Consider the following 18,931-nt stretch of genomic DNA (forward strand, 5'->3'; position numbering starts at 1 on the left):
CTTTATTTTTTCTTTTTCTTTTTTTTTAATATTTTATGTATCAGTTTTATTTTGTAGCTCTGTCTACTCTGTAGAAAATCCCTTCCTGTAGTCCTAAAATACCATATTCAGCATTTAGAGTAGAAGATAACCAAGGTATCTTTAGCTAATGTAGGTTTAGTAATTAATAATGTGGTGACATATGATAAGAAAGTACAATGGATATACATGTGAGGCAGCATTTCTCCTGTTTCCTGCAAACTTCTCTCCCTGGCCACAGATACAAGGTTATACCCATGAGTTTCAGGTTGACTTTATTTCCTTAGCTGTTGTTGACTGAGACATGAAAATACTTGAATACTAAGGCATCTTAATTCTGTGTCTTGGAAAGTCGAGCTAAAATATAACAAATTTAATATATGTATGTAATATATACTAATATTATAAACATAATATGTATGCATTGCTTTTCCTATATATTTTAATATTTATTGTTTATTTTATTTATTTACATTTCAAATGTTATCCCCTTTCCCGGTTGGTTTCGGTTTCTCCTTTGCAACACCCCATCCCATCCTCCTCTCTCCCTCTCACTGCTGCTCCCCTCACCCTACCCCACTCCCACTTCACTGTCTTAGCATGTCCTTATGCTGGAGCACAGAGCCTTCACAGGACCAAAGGCCTTCCCTCCCATTGATGACAGATAAGGCAACTCTCGGCTACATATGCAACTAACTGCGTGAAATTTGCAGGCAAATGGATGGAACTAGAAAATAGCATCCTGAGTAAGGTAATCCAGTTACAAAAGAACACACATGGTATGTACTCACTGATGAGTGAACATTAGGTAAAAAGCTCAGAATACCCACCATACAACTCACAGACCATATGAAGCTCAAGAAGAAGGAAGACCAAAGTGTGGATGTTTTAGTATTACTTAGAAGGGGGAACAAAAATAATCACATGAGGTAGAGGAGAGTAGGGACTTGGGAGGAATAGAGGAGGGCAAGAAGAAAAGGGGGGCAGGATCATGTGTGGAAGGAGACAGATGGGATGTACAGAGGGTCAGGAAATTGAACAGAGGTGTATAGCAATGGGGAATGGGGAACTGGGGGCAGCCACCAGAAAGTCCCAGATGACAGGAAAGCAAGAGGATCCCAAGACCCAGTGGTGATGATATTAGCTGAAATATCCAACAAAGGGGAGAGAAAACCTTTGGAGACCATATCTAGAGGTTAAACACAGCCCCTAGTTGAGGGATGGGGCTAACCACCCATCTTAAAAATATTAACCTCCTGACAAAATTCCTCCTGACAAAAGGAAATACAGGGACAAAAAGTGGAGCAGAGACTGAAGCAAAGGTCATCTTGAGACTGCCTCACCTGTGGATCAATCCCATATGCACCCACCAAACCCAGGCACTATTGCTGATGCCAAGAAGTGCTTGCTGACAGGAACCTGATATAGCTGTCTCCTGAGAAGCTCTACAAGAGCCTTACCAAAACAGATGAGGATGCTTGCAGCCAACCATCGGACTGAGCAAGGGGTCACCAATGGAGGAGTTAGGGGAAGGACTGAAGGAGCTGAAGGGGTTTGCAACCCCATAGGAAGAACAGCAATATCAACCAACCAGAACCCCCAGAGCTCCCAGGAGCTAAACCACCAACCAAAGAATACACATGGAGGGACCCATGGTTCCAACTTCAATTTTTCAATGCCTAATATTAGTGTTGGTTCTTAAACGTTTTAACTTCCCTTCTAGCCTACCACCCACCAGAGGTTGTGGAAAAGAAAGTGTATGGGAAAGCGGACCTGTTTACAAATTGTTCTTTGGAGCACATCCCTTCTGCATTATCAGGAAATCAACACTTCAGTTCACAGGTCAACTGTGGCAGTTTGATCCACTTGCAAACTCCTCATAGATATACCAGCAGTCCAGTTTAGTAGCACTGGGATAGCAGCAGTGATGGTATGACCTAGCAGGAACAAACAGGCCTCAGGAATTGGCACGAGTCAGCAGGAAGATTAAGACCAGCAGGGACGCAAGGAGAAGTTCTCAGCTGTGCCTCTCTCAACAAATTGAAGATCAGCAAAGACATGAGACCAAGAAGTGTCGCAGCACTAGCTCTACCAGCAAGCTCCCCTCACAGTCTGTTGAGTCCTATTCATACTCTCTCCAAACATCACATGTCCTCTCTATAGGCCTGCCTTCACCATGTGTCTTGCCTCACCATGTGAGTCTGTCTTAGCAAAACTCCACATGAGTCTATCTCAGATGACATCACTCTGCCAATTGGCACAAGTCCACAGTAGCAACAAGAAGCCTCAGCACACCACCAGAAGTTTTTTGGTGCATTCCTCTCTACAGAGACCTGACAAATGGAGCTCAACTATGCAACGTAAGGTGGACCAATACATACTAATAGTTAGCAAACAGTCCTTTATCACAAGTCCTTTCAAGTGCTTGCTTTAGCAAAACATCCTTTCACCTGTGTCTGCTTCAAGAAAAAACTCCTTCAAGTGTTTTGCCCCAGAAAAACACCATCTGACTTTCCAAAGAATCCTTAAGTTTCCACCTCAAGAGTGTTTCCTTTTGGGTATATAAAGTCCTATTCCAAGGGTAACCATGTGCTAATTCTTAGATTATAGGAAGACTTCACCTTGCGTGACACACATTTCATTGAATTAAAGATCTTGAGATGGGGAGCTTACTATAAATTATCTTGGCCTTTATAAGTAGGGCATACACTTATAAGAGAGCAAAGGACGTGCAGAGTTAAGAGACCGGAACAAACAAATCAGAAAGGTGTGAGCTATTGGCCAAATATTCCAAGTAACTCTTAGAAGCTAGAAATCGCAATTCTTCCAGTTTAATTCTTCCCATTAAGGCTTCTCAAAGGAGCACAGTACTATTGACCCATTTCCAGAACTAAGAATGAATTTGTATTATTTTAAGCTACTAAAATTATTTAACAGGACTATTATAACAACATATGACATTAATGCACACAGGCAAATCACATCACAGCTCTTACCGTAGCTAAAACCATCAACATAGAAAGGTGGCTCTTAGGTGATACCAGATGAAGGTCCCTTGGCCTCAGATATCCCTCAGTGGAGTAGAAGAACTGACTAGGGTCACAAAGAGTTATACTGTAAGCATTGACATGTTGGCTAAGCACACATTTTAGTTCACCTGCAAAGTCCCAGTACCCAAGGCTTGGTAATAGAGGCAAAAGTGATCGCTGACTCAGGAGTCAGCAAGTAGCCATATACCACATGCCCAAAATAAAGACGGTAACCCTTACAACTGGATAATGGGCAATCTACCTTGTCTTCTTAGGAATATTGGGATCAGCATCTGCCAGGTTCCACAGGATGTGGAAGGGGAGGTGTGGCACAGTTCCTGCCCCTGGAGCATCATCAGGCCTTTGATCCCCACAATCCCCATGTATGCTAATGACTGCTGTTGGCCTGAAGCTGACCTACTGTCTCTTCTACTTTACTTCCAATCTCTCCTTTTGGGGAATATACTTCCTCCATTACTCAGAGCTAACCATCCCATACAAATAATGAAACGTGATTCTCAGGAATAAGGAATGGAGGTGGTCATGAGACCTTGCTCCCATTCCCACCTTGCTCCAGGACCATCCTCACCCTGAGGCTGGACTTTGGTGGAATGGCACCTGAGACAGGGACCCACAGTAGAGGGGTGTCCAGGACAGGGACATGAGGTAAGGGAAGATAAATATATATTGAGCACAGATAGAGTTTGAGAAGGCTTTCGCTCAAGAGTGCCACAGACCCCTGGGAAGAGATAATGCCATCCACTGAGGTCCATTTCCAGCCTCCGCACAAGGAGGGTCCCAAGGCAAGGTTTGGGAATGGGGGCAGTGCTAATTCAGTAATGACTTGGAGTCAGTAGTGGGTGCAAGCTGTCAGTTCAAGTACTCTGTTTCCGAGGATTCTCATCATTCTTCTTCTCCTTTCTTCCTTCTCCCTTCTTTTACTTTTGCCCTCTCCCTTCTTATTCCACTGCCTTCTCCCTTTTCTCTCTTTTCATTCCTTTGCCTTCTCCTCTTTACTGTTTAGTCCTTTTCCCAACCAGAGATCTTGCACCCAGTCTTTTATTTACTAAAGTTATATCATCAAGACTTTCATCACTGTTAATAATATTTTTAGAAATCTACACAAATTCTGTGAATTCTGGATCATTAATTCCAACCCCTGCTTCCTTAAAACAGAAACTAAACACAAACAAAATCACCTTTACTTATAGTTTTTATACAGTCTGTTCTTCATGGGTATCTGGGCACAGCTCTTATGGTTTCCTGGTACAACAGACAGCAGTCTTTTTCATGTAAGAACAGAAAAATGATGATGCAATTCTCAGGAATAAGGAATAAGGAACATGGAGAATTTAACTGTGGTTAAAATGATTTATTACAGAATAATTGAAAATTTATGTAAGTAAAGCAGTTACCTCTCATAATATCTCTCTAGGCACTGTCATCTCCAATTCTTCACGTAGTTAGGAGAACAAAGTACTAACTTTTGTATGTTTATATATCATCTTTTAATTCTCTAATCTTTATTTCCTCATGCTAGCAGTCCCAGAGCCTCATGTACCTTCCTTCTAGTACTATTTCTTTCTAGATCATACATTATCATTTCTCCTATGAAATAAACCTATCATTTTCTTGTTTTCTATAGATTCCTTCTTTTCCTATTCATACATTTTCTTCTTGATACTACTTTAACTTTCTATCCTTGATGTCCCCAAGTTCAGCCAGGCTAATTAAGGCAATAGTCATTGGACTGAAGGGTACATGTATCTTTTCATGGTTCCAAATTCAAGGCTAAGTCTAACAATGAACTATTTCTACAAAGGACTATTTAGAGTTTTATGGCCTTTGTGGTTATGGTGTCTAGATCATTTCCCATGTCCCTAAAGGCCAAGCGGAAGGTCTGCTCCTTGTCCTCCACAGCCTCATGACCACCTTCTTTCCTCATTCCTGAGAACTGCATCTGTTTCATTTATTATGGTGTGATTAGCTCTGAATAATGAGGGAATGATATTCTCCAAAAAAGGACGATTGGAAGTAAAATAGAAGAGATAGAAGATCAGATTCAGGCCATGAACAGTCATTAGCACACATGGGGGTTGTGGAGATAAATGTCTGATGATGGTCCAGGGGCAAGAACTGTGGACCTTTCCTTACGAAGCTATGCCAGAGCAGGCAAGTATCTACAATCATTACTAGGTACATGATATGTACAATGGGTATTCAACAGAATTGGCCTTCTTGTATATATCACACTGTAGTCTTAGATTTTTTTTTTCACAATCTACTTTATTTAGGGTTCATAAACACTTCATACTCCCTTCTAGCCCACCGAAGTAGTTCCTTGGGTGATTTCACTCTTTGTTGTCATGATACTAGCAGTACAGTTCAATATTCAATAGCAAACACCAAACATGAATCAGTGGTGGAGGTACGATCCAGCAGGAGGAGAAAGGTTCCACTGAATTGGCATGAGTCAGTGGAAGTGGCCAGAATCAGCCAGTAGAACACCACAAGAAGGTTTATTTTTGGGTTTTTGTTTGTTTGTTTGTTTGTTTCTTGCATGTTTCTCTATATGAAACAATGACCAATGAGGACCAGAGAAGAGAGCAAAGTGTTGCACAGGGAGCAATGCAAGAGCATCTTCTCTGTGTTTGCGGGATTCTATTTATATTCCTTCTAAACATCGTGTGCCCTTTCAAGTGTCTGTTTGCAGCAAAACATCACATGCCCTCTCACAAGACAGCTTCCAGAAAAACACCAGGCAACACAACTCAGTTGTTAAGAAACCAGAAATTTACATTTCACCACACTCCAAACTTTGACCATCTATATCTATGGATCTGGGTCCTATTCATGACCTAAAGAACTGTGCTGTGTTGGTGATGGAGAAAGAGAGACTGGAATGCTAAATGATAGTTCCAGCTATAAGCAGGTAGACCCTGAATTTTTTGAGATATATATGCACACATGAATCATTGCTAAGTTATTGCATGGTTCTTCTGGTTTTTTTTCTATTTTTTTAATTAATTGTTTTATTTACATTTCAAATGTTGCCCCCTTCCTGCTTTATCCTCTGCAAACCTCCCACCCCATTCCCCCTCCCCTTTGCCTTTAAGAGGATACTCCCCCTCCCACCTACCCACTCCCACCTCACACCTCTAACATCCTCCTTCTCTTGGGGCTTACACAGCACAAAGTGCATCCCCTCCCATTGATGCCACATAAGGCAGTCCTCTACTACATTATGTAGCAGGAGCCATCGCCCCATCCACATATACTCTTCGGTTGGTGCTTACATCCCTGGAAGCTCTGGGGTGTGGGTGGGGGCTTGGTGAGTTAATATTGTTCTTCCTATGCGGTTGCAATCCCCTTTAGCTCCTTCAGTTCTTTCCCCAGTTCTTCCAGGGAGACCCCCAGGCTCAGTCCAATGGTTGGCTGTGAGTATCTGCATCTGTCTTAGTCAGGTGCTGGCAGAGCATCTCAGAGGCAGCTATATTAGGATCCTGTCTGCAATCCCGTCTTGGCATCAGCAACAGTGTTGAGGTTTGGTATCTGCAGATGGGATGGATCCCAAGGTGGGGAGGTCTTTCCATCAGTCTCTGCTCCATTTTATTTTGTCTGTGTTTCCTTTAGATAGGAACAATTCTGGGTTATCTCCTGGAGGTGTCTCTTCAGGTTCTATTTTCCTGCTACTATGTATTTTAATTAATGTCATCCCCATTGGGTCCTGGACGCCTCTAGCCTCACTAGCATCCAGGACTTTCTAGTGGTTCCCCCTCTTCCCTACCCACCCATTGTTACATATTTCTATTCATTCTCCTGGCCCTCTGGACTTCTCTCCTGTCTCTTCCCATACCTGATCCTGCTCCCCTTTTTCCCTCCACATCCCCTCTTTCACCCAGGTCCTTCCCTCCCTCTGCCTCCTGTGGTTATATTTTGTTCCCCCTACTAAGTGAGATTGAAGCATTCTTCCTTCTTGTTGCATGGATCTTCTTATCAATAAAATTGAAACAAGTTGTAGTTCACATGCAGGGTCAGAGGAAAAGGTGACATAAAACTTAGAAAGAATTCAGTATTATATTTGTACAATGAAAGATGAGACTATAGAGAAAAGAAAAATCAAATATGGAGTACTCTTTATTCCTTTTTATTTACAGCTTCACCAAGGCAAGAGCCTGCCTGGCCTTCTCAAAGTGATTTGCATCTTTGATCCTCAGAGCCAAGTAAGTCCCAGACATATTTTTTGAAGAAGCAGCCTAAGTGATTCCTTGTGTTGGCAGTTGTGGAACAGCCAAAGCTACCAACACGCTACACGTTGCTCAGTTCAGCTTTCAGGAAAGCTGTTTTCAAGGCCTAATCTTCAGAAGAGACAAATCATCTCCGTTGACTTCTGGAAAGTTTTCAACTCTGGGGTTGACATGCTTCTTCAGGAACCCTCTTTTCTTGCAGATTGGTGTGAGATACATGCTGCTCTCCAAAGGAGGGAGGGAGGGAGGTCGTGTCAGCCCAAGTTATTCCTGGAATTTATGAACTTTTTGGGATTCACTCCATGGCTGTATGGTAGAGAAAGTTTGGGTGCTACCTTTTGACTTTTGAAGAGCAAGGAAAAAAAAAAAGGACTGGAGTCCAAACAGTCACTACAGGGATTAATAACGCACTCAAATTAGATGCTTCACTGAGGGTCATACAGGCAAGATCTCGGAATCACTAGCAATCAAGAAGAGTACATATGTCCACACCACCTCAGAAGATCAAGACTAAAGGGACATATGGGCTTTAGGCCACTAAAGCAGGCACCTCCCCTGGCCTTGGGGGTTGAGATGTTGCTGTAACCATTACCTCATCTTAACTGCCAGTCAGGAAGTGAAGGAATGGGTTAAAAAACAATTGTCCCCACAAGGTGTGTATTGCTCTTTTCATATAAACACAAAGGAGGGGGAAACAAGAGGGGCAAATAAAGATAGAGAAGAAAGAAGGCAGAGAAAGGGAGGGAGGGAAAGAAGGGATATCTAGAGGGAGGAGGAGGTTAGAAGAAAGGGACAGAGAAGAACAGAAGATAAGAAGGAAGCAGAAGAAGAAGGGGAGAATGAAGCAAGAAGAGAAGAGAGGGGAAGGAGAGATGGGCAAAAAGACAGATGGGAGAAAAGAAAGGAGGAACATGAAGCAAAGAAATAGCAACTAAAGGCAGGATTCAAGCACTGACTGGGTGGTTAACAGTCACATTGTAGCTTTAATGCTGCCACTTTTCTAAGCACCCGTTCTATGCTCCATTGCACCATGTTTTATTGTAGGAATCAGGTGAATTCTTTATAAATAATCTTTTACTGGGGCCTGGTACATAGGAAAGTTCCTATGTGGTAATTATTGCAGCAACAGAAGAAAGCTAACCTCACAGGAATACTGAGGTAATACATAGACTCTCTGTTAAGCAACGCTGACAAATGTCAGTGATAAGACTCTGACTCTCACTGGTCCTAAGTCTGTACCACATGGTGGGCCATTTTATTTCCTTGAATAAGGAAATATGATCTTCATTGTATGTCATATCATGTACATACCCAGATACATGCATAGGAAGGAAACAGTAACACACATACCCCAGCATTACTGATTGATTTCATCCATTCAGAAAGACATATGTATTCACCGGAAGGATATATATATTATATCAAAAAAGAAAGAATATACACTCACCAGTCAGCCAAAAATAACTGCTGTTTTAATACCTTTTCTACTCAACTTTGCCTTTTCTCTTTATAGATCCTAACATAAAAATTGTAGATTATTTTTAACCTAAAATAGTATTATGAAACCTAATATTTAGCATTTTATGGGTTTTCTCACTTTTTAAGCATCCTGTCCCTCTTAGACACATGAGCATAATTTTCACTGTCTGTAAAAATGTACCAATCTTACATGCTTTGTTTTATTTAACTAAAATTAAGTTGTTCTGACTTCTCGCAGTGTCAATATCTTAATGCTGTAGTCTTTTAAATTTCATAAAATTCTTTGTACTTCATTAGTCCCTCGTTGTTTTCCAACTGGGCTCATTTTATTCCACCTGTTGAGGACTGTTACTATACACCGGGCTCTTGGGATTAGAGAGCAATTAGATAGAGAAGATTCTGCTCCTCTGGATCATTCTAGGCTGTAAAACAACTGCCCACAACATGTTCCAAGCCCCTCTATGTCCCCAGGGCTACCAATCCCTACTGTGATTGACACTGGCTGTAGAAAGTGTTGGTAGATCTACTAGATTTACCCTTCTGGGTGTAAGCCAGTATGCTTTTATTGCATTTCTACCCTTCCACTCTCTGGCCTCCACAAGGGGTACTGATATAATCTGCACTTCTTTCCAGACATAGCAGAAGGTATGCCTATGTGTACAGCTGTCAGCACCCTGGTCTAGAAGGTCCTTAGACACAAGACTTTGTGCAAAAATCTCCATAGCTCTACACATGGCTCATTTAGGGGCACCTAGGAAGTGCTTACCATCAATGAAAGTCCTTACCATCTCTCCTTTATATTCTATCGGAATAAGGGTGTCTCCATTTATCCCACAGTTAGCAAATCCCAGTGCCTGTGTTCCAACTGTGAGCATGTCACTCTTGTTCCAAAAACTTCCAAGTATTTACTGTTAGCTCAGACAGTGCCTTGAGAAGCTGCGACTCAGGCCTCTGTGAACCCTCAAAGTGCTCCTAGCCTCAAACTAGGTAACTTTGCTAGTGGGCATAGACATCCCCTAAGGTGAAGGTTGTAGGAAGAATTCTCCATTTCAGAGACTGCAGCCAGGAGGAGCACAATCCAGTGAGAATAATGGGATATTTTCCATCTGGGCATGAAATAGGGTTTTCTCTGTGGTTAATGAGAACAGCCTGTTTCCAATTTGACTAATGCTTTCCATTAGAGTTCTGGCATGGCCCAGCAGAGAGGCATGGCTGGGGCCTTTGCAGTCTCTTCCTAAAAGCCAGGAACTGCTTTGTCATGCAGAGCTTTCCTTTGATCCTATCACACAATCCTAAGGCAAGGTTTATTGGCAGGTCCAAAAGTAGATTCTCTATTTGCTGGTGACCTTGAGCAAGTTTCTACGCTTCTCTGGGCTTCAATTTATTCTCTAGGAAAATGCATGGTTACACTAACCTAGCCCATTTCCCAAGCTCATTATGAGAACCATAGTTCAAAGCAAAGAGCTCTAATGATTGCTACAATTTCTTCAAACTGTGATTGGTGCCAAACACAGTACAAGCCATTTTCATTTTTAATACATTATTGGATCCTGCAAGGCATGTGACTGCCCCACGAAGATGGCTATATCTTAATCCTGAAACCTAGGAATAGTCACATTATCTGCAAAGGGTAGTCAGATGTTGGCAGAGTGATATTGAAGAAAAATCACTGCTGGGGGCCCACTGGTAGCAGGAGTTCTTAAAGGTAGAAAAGAGGCTTGGAAAGAGGTAACCATGGTTCAAGTTCTGAGGGAGGACATGTAAGGACTTTGGCCATTGATATTTGCTTTGAAGATGCTAGAAGAGACCATAGACATTTAGTTTAAGTTTTCCACAGCTGACAAAAATCTCTTAAAGAAGGAAGTGAGATTTACACTAGACGTTAGAGCAGTGGTTTTCTGCCTTCCTACTGCAGCGTCCCTTTAATTCAGTTCCTTGTGTTATGGTGACACCCCAACCATAAAATTATTTAACTGCTACTTCCTACCTAGAATTTTGCTACTGTCACAAGTTGTAGTACAAATATCTGATATGCAAGATAGATGATATGCAGCCCCTGTGGGGGTTGTGATCCAGAGGTTGAGAACTACTGGTCTAGAATATCCAGACCCACACCTTGATGCCAGCCTGTGGGGGTCTACCTGCACCCACACGTTAATGTGAACCCAGAGAGACTCACAGGCAGCTCCTAACTGGTAAGAAGGCAAGAAATCTAGTGTATGTTGTGGTAACGTATTTGGGGATAACTTGTACAATGGCCATAGAAAACAATATTCTGTTGTTGCTCTTATTTCTGTGTCAAACCCACAAGGGACCTGAGAATCAGGGAAAGTTAGTATCTTGCCACATGCATGTCAGCTGTTCTAAAGACTTCCGTGTTCTTAAATCAGTCCCCAACTGACTAGTCATAATTGTGTTTGAGTACTGGGTCATGTCATAATTTGAAGAATTCATCTATTCTAAAGACGGAAACTGACCACACTGTGTAGAAAACAGTGTCTTCTCTCTGCAGTGGAATTGTAGCTCTCATCTTTCTAAGCTATGGGGGGAAGTGGGAATAACCTGTCGCACCACAAAGGAAAGGCATTTCTGATGCTGAGTAGCAAATTATTATGAAATCACAGTGTTAATATAACATTTTTTTTAAAATTATTATTATTTACAGTCTCAAGGGCCAGAAGTGTGGCCAGAAGCTCGAGGTTCAACAATTCTAAGTTGAAATTATTCACTTGACTGCCTCCTCAACTGGAAGCACACAGATTTCAGACTCCCTTGAATTAATTATAGGAAGAATCATTTCCCTGAAGCTGTCAATTTTTACTTGATAGATTGGAAGAAGCAAGTTTCTTGTTGCATATATCCCGATGTATATTCATTCACGTTCTTCTCAGACCTTTCCTTTCATCTCTGGCCCTTCCTACCTCCACATTCCACCTGCTTCTGGAAAGACCAGTTTTGCTTCCTTGCAAAAGAAGAATCAACTTCTCTGAGATTCAGTTTTCTTCTCTATTTGAAAACATTGCAGGGAATGGCTTACTCAATGCTTAACCACAAGAGAACCCTTGTTAACCTCGTCTTTTTTTCTTGCCCCCTCCAGCAACTTTTACTGCTGTCCCAACTTTCATTTTCTGCCCTCTTTCTTCTACCTCCCTTGAACTTGACTAGAGGAGGGAATTGGGAGCTTGAACATCTTCCCCGAGGCTGGGTTTCTGGGTGCTCCACAGAGCACCCTGCAGCATGTGAACAGTCTTCCCCTGAAGCTCTGACTGAGTCATTCATGCTTGTACTTCTCCCTATCAATGTGTGAAGTTGTTTGGCTTATTGCTTTGGTTACTTGTTCCCAGTAGAAAGTAAATGAGTCCTTTGGGATAGAGTCTTCGTCAGCCTTATAAATGTTGTCCCAAAAATTATTCAAAGACATTATTACTAAGGAATCAGTACATGGATGGATGGTTCAAGCAGTAAATGCAGAGATGGAGGGAGGAGTTAATTAAAGGGGATGTGTCAAAGTCATTGCAGCGTTTGATATAGATTAGATATTAAAGGGGGTCACAGGAATACAGAGGGGATCCAGTCTGAGTTTCTGCTGGCTGTTCCTGTTCCATATTAACTTGGGGTTTCCTGCCTTTGGAGAACCTAAAACAGCAAGTGGCCACTATAAGCAGGAAATACTCCGCAGTCCTCAGCAGTGCTAAGAGACGACCCCCTGATTCTCATCAAAGCAAAGTGCGTCCAGATGCAAACCCAATAACTAATCACCTGGTCCAAAACAAATCCCCCAGAAATAGCAGAGATAGGTTTACATCTCTTCTAAGAAATAGGGGTTCTTGGGACAGAAAATAACCCTAGGTGGGTGGTCATAGACCGAGTAACTTGCTTCAAGGTCAAAATAATCCAAGACATAGCGGAGAGGGAGATATTTAATTTTTTCATTTTAAAAGTTAATGAACAAATGGATTTCCTATTTATTATTCATTGACTTTTGAAGTTTAATGAATAGCTCAGAGACAATCACTAATTTGGGGTCTTTATAGAAAATGAGGGCAAGCCAGATTCAATATGCATCAAATATGCAACAGTATCAGTTTGTTATATATAATGAATCTCACTTATTACATTAACGATCTAGAGTTTATCAGCTTTAAATTGTTAATGAACACAAAGTGATGTACTCACCAAGCACATCTCACATCTTTCCACTATTATAGTCACTGTTGATCCTAATCATGGCCATTTCCACACCTCTATATCATATCTAACCCAAGGGTCTCTATAGACCTACCCTGGCACCCAGGACCTCTGCAAGCTCACTAGTGCTGAACTTGTTAAGGAAAACACAAGAAGGAGAGTGGAAACATGCAGCCTTGAACTTCCTCCCCCCATAGCACCCGATTAGGGAGAAAGAGGCAGAAAGAAGAGTGAGCAACTACTGTGGCAAGGTGAGGCTGACTGGCTGCCAACAGTGGACATCAGTTTCTCTATGCTTCTTTTGAAAAGCCATGTCCTCTTCCTATCCTGCATTTGGGTGACCCTCGGGAAACACTCCATTCCACTGCTGTCAGTTCCATATATGAGATCCTTGAAGAAGCCAAGAGTCCTGGCTTCAAACAATTATGATGCCTACTGCTTCAGAATCAGCTAGCTTTTCCCTTCAAGGAGTGCATCATCTTTCCTACTCCCTCACACAAGCTGATCTTGCACTTTGGTCTTGGTCAATAGAATGAGATGCAAATATAATACTACTATATCGGACAAAGAATGTAGACTCAAAAGATTACCCATATCTCTGCTCACTCTTGGATTTCACCCCAACAACTATTAATAGTTTCTATCCATTTCATGTTGCTTTAACACCTACATAGAGATGATGGAGACATGTTGCCTGACTTTGAGAAGTTTATGCTAACACTTGTGTGCACATGGAGGTTCCATGGTCAAATATGTGTAAGACCCAAATGTTGTTATCAACCAAAGAGGCACCACAGTCACAGAAGACCATGAATAGAAGTCAAAGAGTTATTACACCAAGGGAGGTAACTCGGAGCCTGGCAGAAACATGTTGAATATTCATTTGTGGATCTAGCTCTAATTTTTTAGATGGGAGTATATAACCTGCACAAATTACCTGAAGTTATATAACCTGGCACAGAAGCCAGGAAAGGAAAGGAGAATCATGGGTGGAGGACAAGAAAGGGGAATAGTGGACTGAGAGTGCTACAAGTGGGAACTGTGAAAGCAAGGGTGGTAGCTGGAAAGGAGAGCAGCCATATAGAAGGAGAGGGAAGAAAGGTAAACTGCAATGAAGCTCTTTGAAAATGCCATAGGGAGACATTATTTTGTAAGCTTACTTTAAATATATATATATATATATATATATATATATATATATATATTAGTATGTGTGTGGGTGTGTAGTTTAAAAGGAATTATGCCACAAAAGGTGAAAATATCATCCCAGGAGTCACAGATGATCTAATAAAACTCCCAGTGCAGAGATTGGGGATTTAGCTCAGTGGTAGAGCGCTTGCCTAGCAGGCGCAAGGCCCTGGGTTCGGTCCCCAGCTCTGAAAAAAAAGAAAAAAAACTTCCAGTGCAAGGCATGAGAAGCCTGCCTTCAAGGTATAGGTCAGGAAAGTTCAAGAGACTCCCCCAAATCACACAAGCTATTGTCATTGGCCTTGGTTGCCTCCTGAACCTGAAGATAAGACCGGCTTGCTGTAAGCACCATACACTTCAGGCATAGGTCTTAGAGGAATGGAGCTGGAATTGATTTGGAAGCCTCATTTCTGAGGACTAGTTCTCACGATGTTAGAAAGTGTCATGCAGGCTGCCAAGGGAGAAAAGCAATCAATAGTCCTAACCAATTTCAAAGCCTATGAGCTGCAAGAGTATTGGCCCAGAAAGATATCAACAATGAGGCACTAGTAGCACTTTTATCTTGAGAGTAACCAAAAGCTATCTAATTGGATTTCAGACCAAGAATTCCTGTTCAGTACTGAAAACCTTCCCAGCTATTTGTGGTCAGTGAGCTCATGAACCCTAGAGGAGAACTTATCACTGTCATTTTCTTGAACCAATCTAATTTCTAACTGAATTCAAAATCCTTATACCCACAGATATGTTTAACACTCACCCCTCATCAAAAAAGCTTCTTTTTGCAACAGATGGAGATTATGACAGAGATTCACACCTAGTCACATTGCAGAGAGTAAGTGATGCTCATCCCCAATTAATAAATCTATAATGCAATCCTTGACTTAAGGTCCATGAAAAAAATCACAGGGAAGAAAACATTACTATTGTAAGAACCAAAAGACTAGGACATCTGCAGCTAGATGGTGTCATTGAAATATGATACAAATGTTGCCCCCATGAAACCTCAAAAGTACACTTACCTAAAAAAGCTCAGAACAATGACACTAGTTGAAATTCCAATGTAAATGGAAGAAATTTCACAAGGTCCCTCCCTTAGATGAAGAGCTAAAGCCAACCAGTGGCGGGTGAGAGAAGAAGAAACCAGCTCAGACCCCGGGAAGAGCTCCCTGTTACATTACCCAGTGCCAAGTGGTCAACCCTAAACACATGTACACATGAGCCATGCTAAATGGATTTAGTAGATTACATATACATGTAGTGTGCATATATGTGACTATAATACCCCAAGGAAAATAGATCATAAATTTGAGAGGCAAATTGGAGAACATATGACGAAGTGAGAACTGGAGAAGAGAAGAAAAATATTTAAACATGGTACTCATGTATAGAATTCTAAAATCAATAAAATTTTAAGAAAGATAAAAGAGCAAGGAGGAGGGGGGTATAAAGAGGACATTTGATGACCTTACTGCTGGACTCAGATCAGTAAGTGCTCCTAGGCGGAACTCTCTTCTTTGGACTTCAGCTTGATAGAGCTGATCAAGGTCACTGAGAATAGCCACCCTTCTTGGATTCATGAGTGAATCACAGATAGAAGTTAGAGATGGGGGTATGGTTATCTGAGGTACTTATTGATTCATTCTCCCAGGATCACTTGGAGATGACTTTCAGAATCAGAATGCATAATGGATGCATGAAGAACGCACATGACAGGACTCATTCTAGGGAAGATTGTTGATGAATGGTCATTTCCATGATAGGATGTGCTTTTCTCATGGAAAGTGGGCTGAGAAGTGGTGATGTCAGCACACAGAGGCATCAAACCCTCCTTCCCCTCAAGCAGCATCCTGGGTTTTAGTGAGTAGGCCACACTGGAATAAAGGATAAATAAACACAAGGACAGACACTTTGTGGTTGCTAGGCTCCTGGCAGATGCTGGATATTAATATACTAAGTTGAGCCAGTCAACCTTGCTTAGTATTCGTTCTTTCTACACTTGCAGGGCTGTTGCTCAGGGGATGAGCAAGCTGGGACCATTAGCAATTATGAACAATGGTCTTAGGGAAAAATATGACAATGAGCAGATTTTAAAATACCAAATCAAGATGTCCCCCTCATTGAACCACATAAAATCCCCCTGACTAGTTCCTTACCTGTTCATTCAATTTTAGAGGCAGCTAGTGGGACTGGTATGTTGGATGTTTAGAATAAGGCAGAATTTACTGTATGCTCACTATGTCCTTCTAAGCTAGAGGTGAGTAACCCACTTATAAATGGTGGAACTGAGACTAAAGGAAAATTGACTCATGTAATATTTGAGGCAGGGTTGAATGCATCTTGTTTTGAGACTTTGCTCAACCCAAGGTATCAGTGAAGCAGCTCTCTCCTTGGCTGTCAGATTCTACTCTAGACATGATGACTCTAGTCATTTTTATTACATTTTAATTATTTTAATTTCTATACAATACACTTTGATCACATTCTTTCAAGTCCCCTAAGTCCTTTCATATCCTATCCACCTCCCTCCCCCCCCTACTTACTCCCTCTTGCTCTTGATCTCACTCTTTCTGAAAAACAAAAGCAAAAAAAAAAGGCATACAAAACAAAACACCAAATCATAAGCAAAGAGAGTGAGAGCAGGCTGTTTTGTGTTGGCCAACTGCTCCTGAACATGAGGTCTATCCTCAAATGTGGCTAATACACCCAGTGTCACTTTAAAAGAAAACTGATTTTCCCTTCCCTCAAAGGTATCAATTACAAATAGCTTCTTGATTAGGGGTGGGCATTTCTGTCTACTTCCCCTTCTCAGTGCTGGAATTTTGTCTGGTATGAACTTCTGCAGGTCTTGTACTTACTGTCTCAGTCTCTGCCAGTTCATGTGTGTATCAGTCTTATTGTGTATGAAAGACCATTTCATTGGATTTATTCACCATCTCTGGCTTATACATTCTTTTTTACCTTCTCTTCCACATAGATTCTTGAGCTGTGAGGGTTAACCCATTTGGAGCTGACTGTTCCAAAGTTTCTGCATGGTCTGCCCAGTGTTCAGTTTATCTCAGTATTAATTCCCATCGACTGCAAGAAGAAGCTTCTTTGGTAAGGGCTGATGATGCACTGATTTATTGGTATAGAAGAATGTCATTGGGAGTCATTTAATTCTATATTCATTTAGCAGGATAATAGTATTAGGTGTTTTCCCAAAAGACCCATGACATATATAGGTCTCTCTAGTCTTTTTTATGGTTTAGTTATTTTTATTAAAAATAGATTCCTCTCTCATACAATACATCCAGACTATAGATCAGCCCCCTACCCCGCCCCGTGTTCCTCCCAACTCTCTCAGATCCACTCTCCCATCGTTTCCTCTTCAGAAAAGAGCAGGCCTCCAAGAGATAACAGTCAAACAATAAAAACAAAACTATATAATAAGATGAGCCAAAAAGCCCTCATACTGAAGCTGGACAAGGAACTCACAAGGAGGAAGAGTCATGAGGGCAGTCAAAGTATTCAGACATACACTTGCTGCCTCTATTAAGTACCAGGTCCTCTTCACACATTTTATGACTGTTGGCTTGTGGGCTTTTGTTGTTTGTTTGTTTGTTTGTTGTAGGATTTCTCTAGTCTCAGTGTGATGTTTGATCTATTGTTTGCAATGGGAAGCCTATAGATCTTGATGCTTTGCTAAATTATTTCCTTAATAAATATCAAACACTCATGAGGAGGAAGATTACAATAATCTATTCTCCAGATGAAGGCAGGGTCTCAGAAAAATGAAATTAGTTTTCTAAGTTTATCTAGACCCTGGATATTTAAAGAGCAGGTCTACATGTCTCCATGGTACATCTTCATATTCAGCGACTTTGCCAGGTTATGGCCTCTATATCAGAGATAATGAGCTAATCACGCCACTCCCTCTGAGCACAGTGAGCTGTGTGAGAGATTAAACAATGCAAAGTCCTTTAAAATATGCCAGTGTTATCTATCATTCATGTTTCAACTCTGCCTATATCTCACCGTCGCCAGCAAGTGCATCCGCCAATTTTGTCATGAAACTCCCCAACACTCCTAACCTCTTGCCTCCTCCATGGTTACCAAGCTGGAGCAAATGAGTACAATTTTCCACCTGAGTTAAAGCAGTGACCTCGTTCCTGTTCTCTTTGATCATGTCTCTCACCTCCCTGAACTCTGGAGATAGGAGCATTTAACCTCAAGACACATCATGTCACCTACCAGAGCTCTGTAGATACCCCCTGTTCATAAGCCAACCCTAAGCCAGGTCTTTTTAATTCTCATTTATTGTATTTCCCAACCAATTTACAAATATTGAAGGATGTTCTCGTATTAAGTTTGTCTCATAAATGTATCACTGTGAAGGGTTTGCTTATTATATCTTTAACACCATTTTGCCATTAGCTGTCTCCCATTATTTCAAATAGCATAGTCATTTTTTGGAATGTGTGTATCAGTTTACATCAGAACCAAAATACATGTTTATAATTTATTTATTTTGTCTAGTTAACTCTTTATAAGCATTATGAACTACAGTCCTGAAATACAAAGTCATATTTTGTTTTACTTTCATAACTCTTGTGAGTCATGCAGCTTGTGCCATTCAAACTGACCAGAGAATTGGGACAACAGAAAGAGCTATGAAAGAACACCAATGGCTTATGCTCTTAGATCAAGAATCAACAAGTGGGATCTCATAAAGCTGCAAAGCTTCTGTAAGGCAAAGGAAACTGTTGTTAGAACAAAATGGCAACTAACAGATTGGGAAAAGAT

This window comes from Rattus norvegicus, chromosome 7 (genome assembly GCF_036323735.1).
Source record: "Rattus norvegicus strain BN/NHsdMcwi chromosome 7, GRCr8, whole genome shotgun sequence".
Taxonomy (NCBI): Eukaryota; Metazoa; Chordata; class Mammalia; order Rodentia; family Muridae; genus Rattus; species Rattus norvegicus.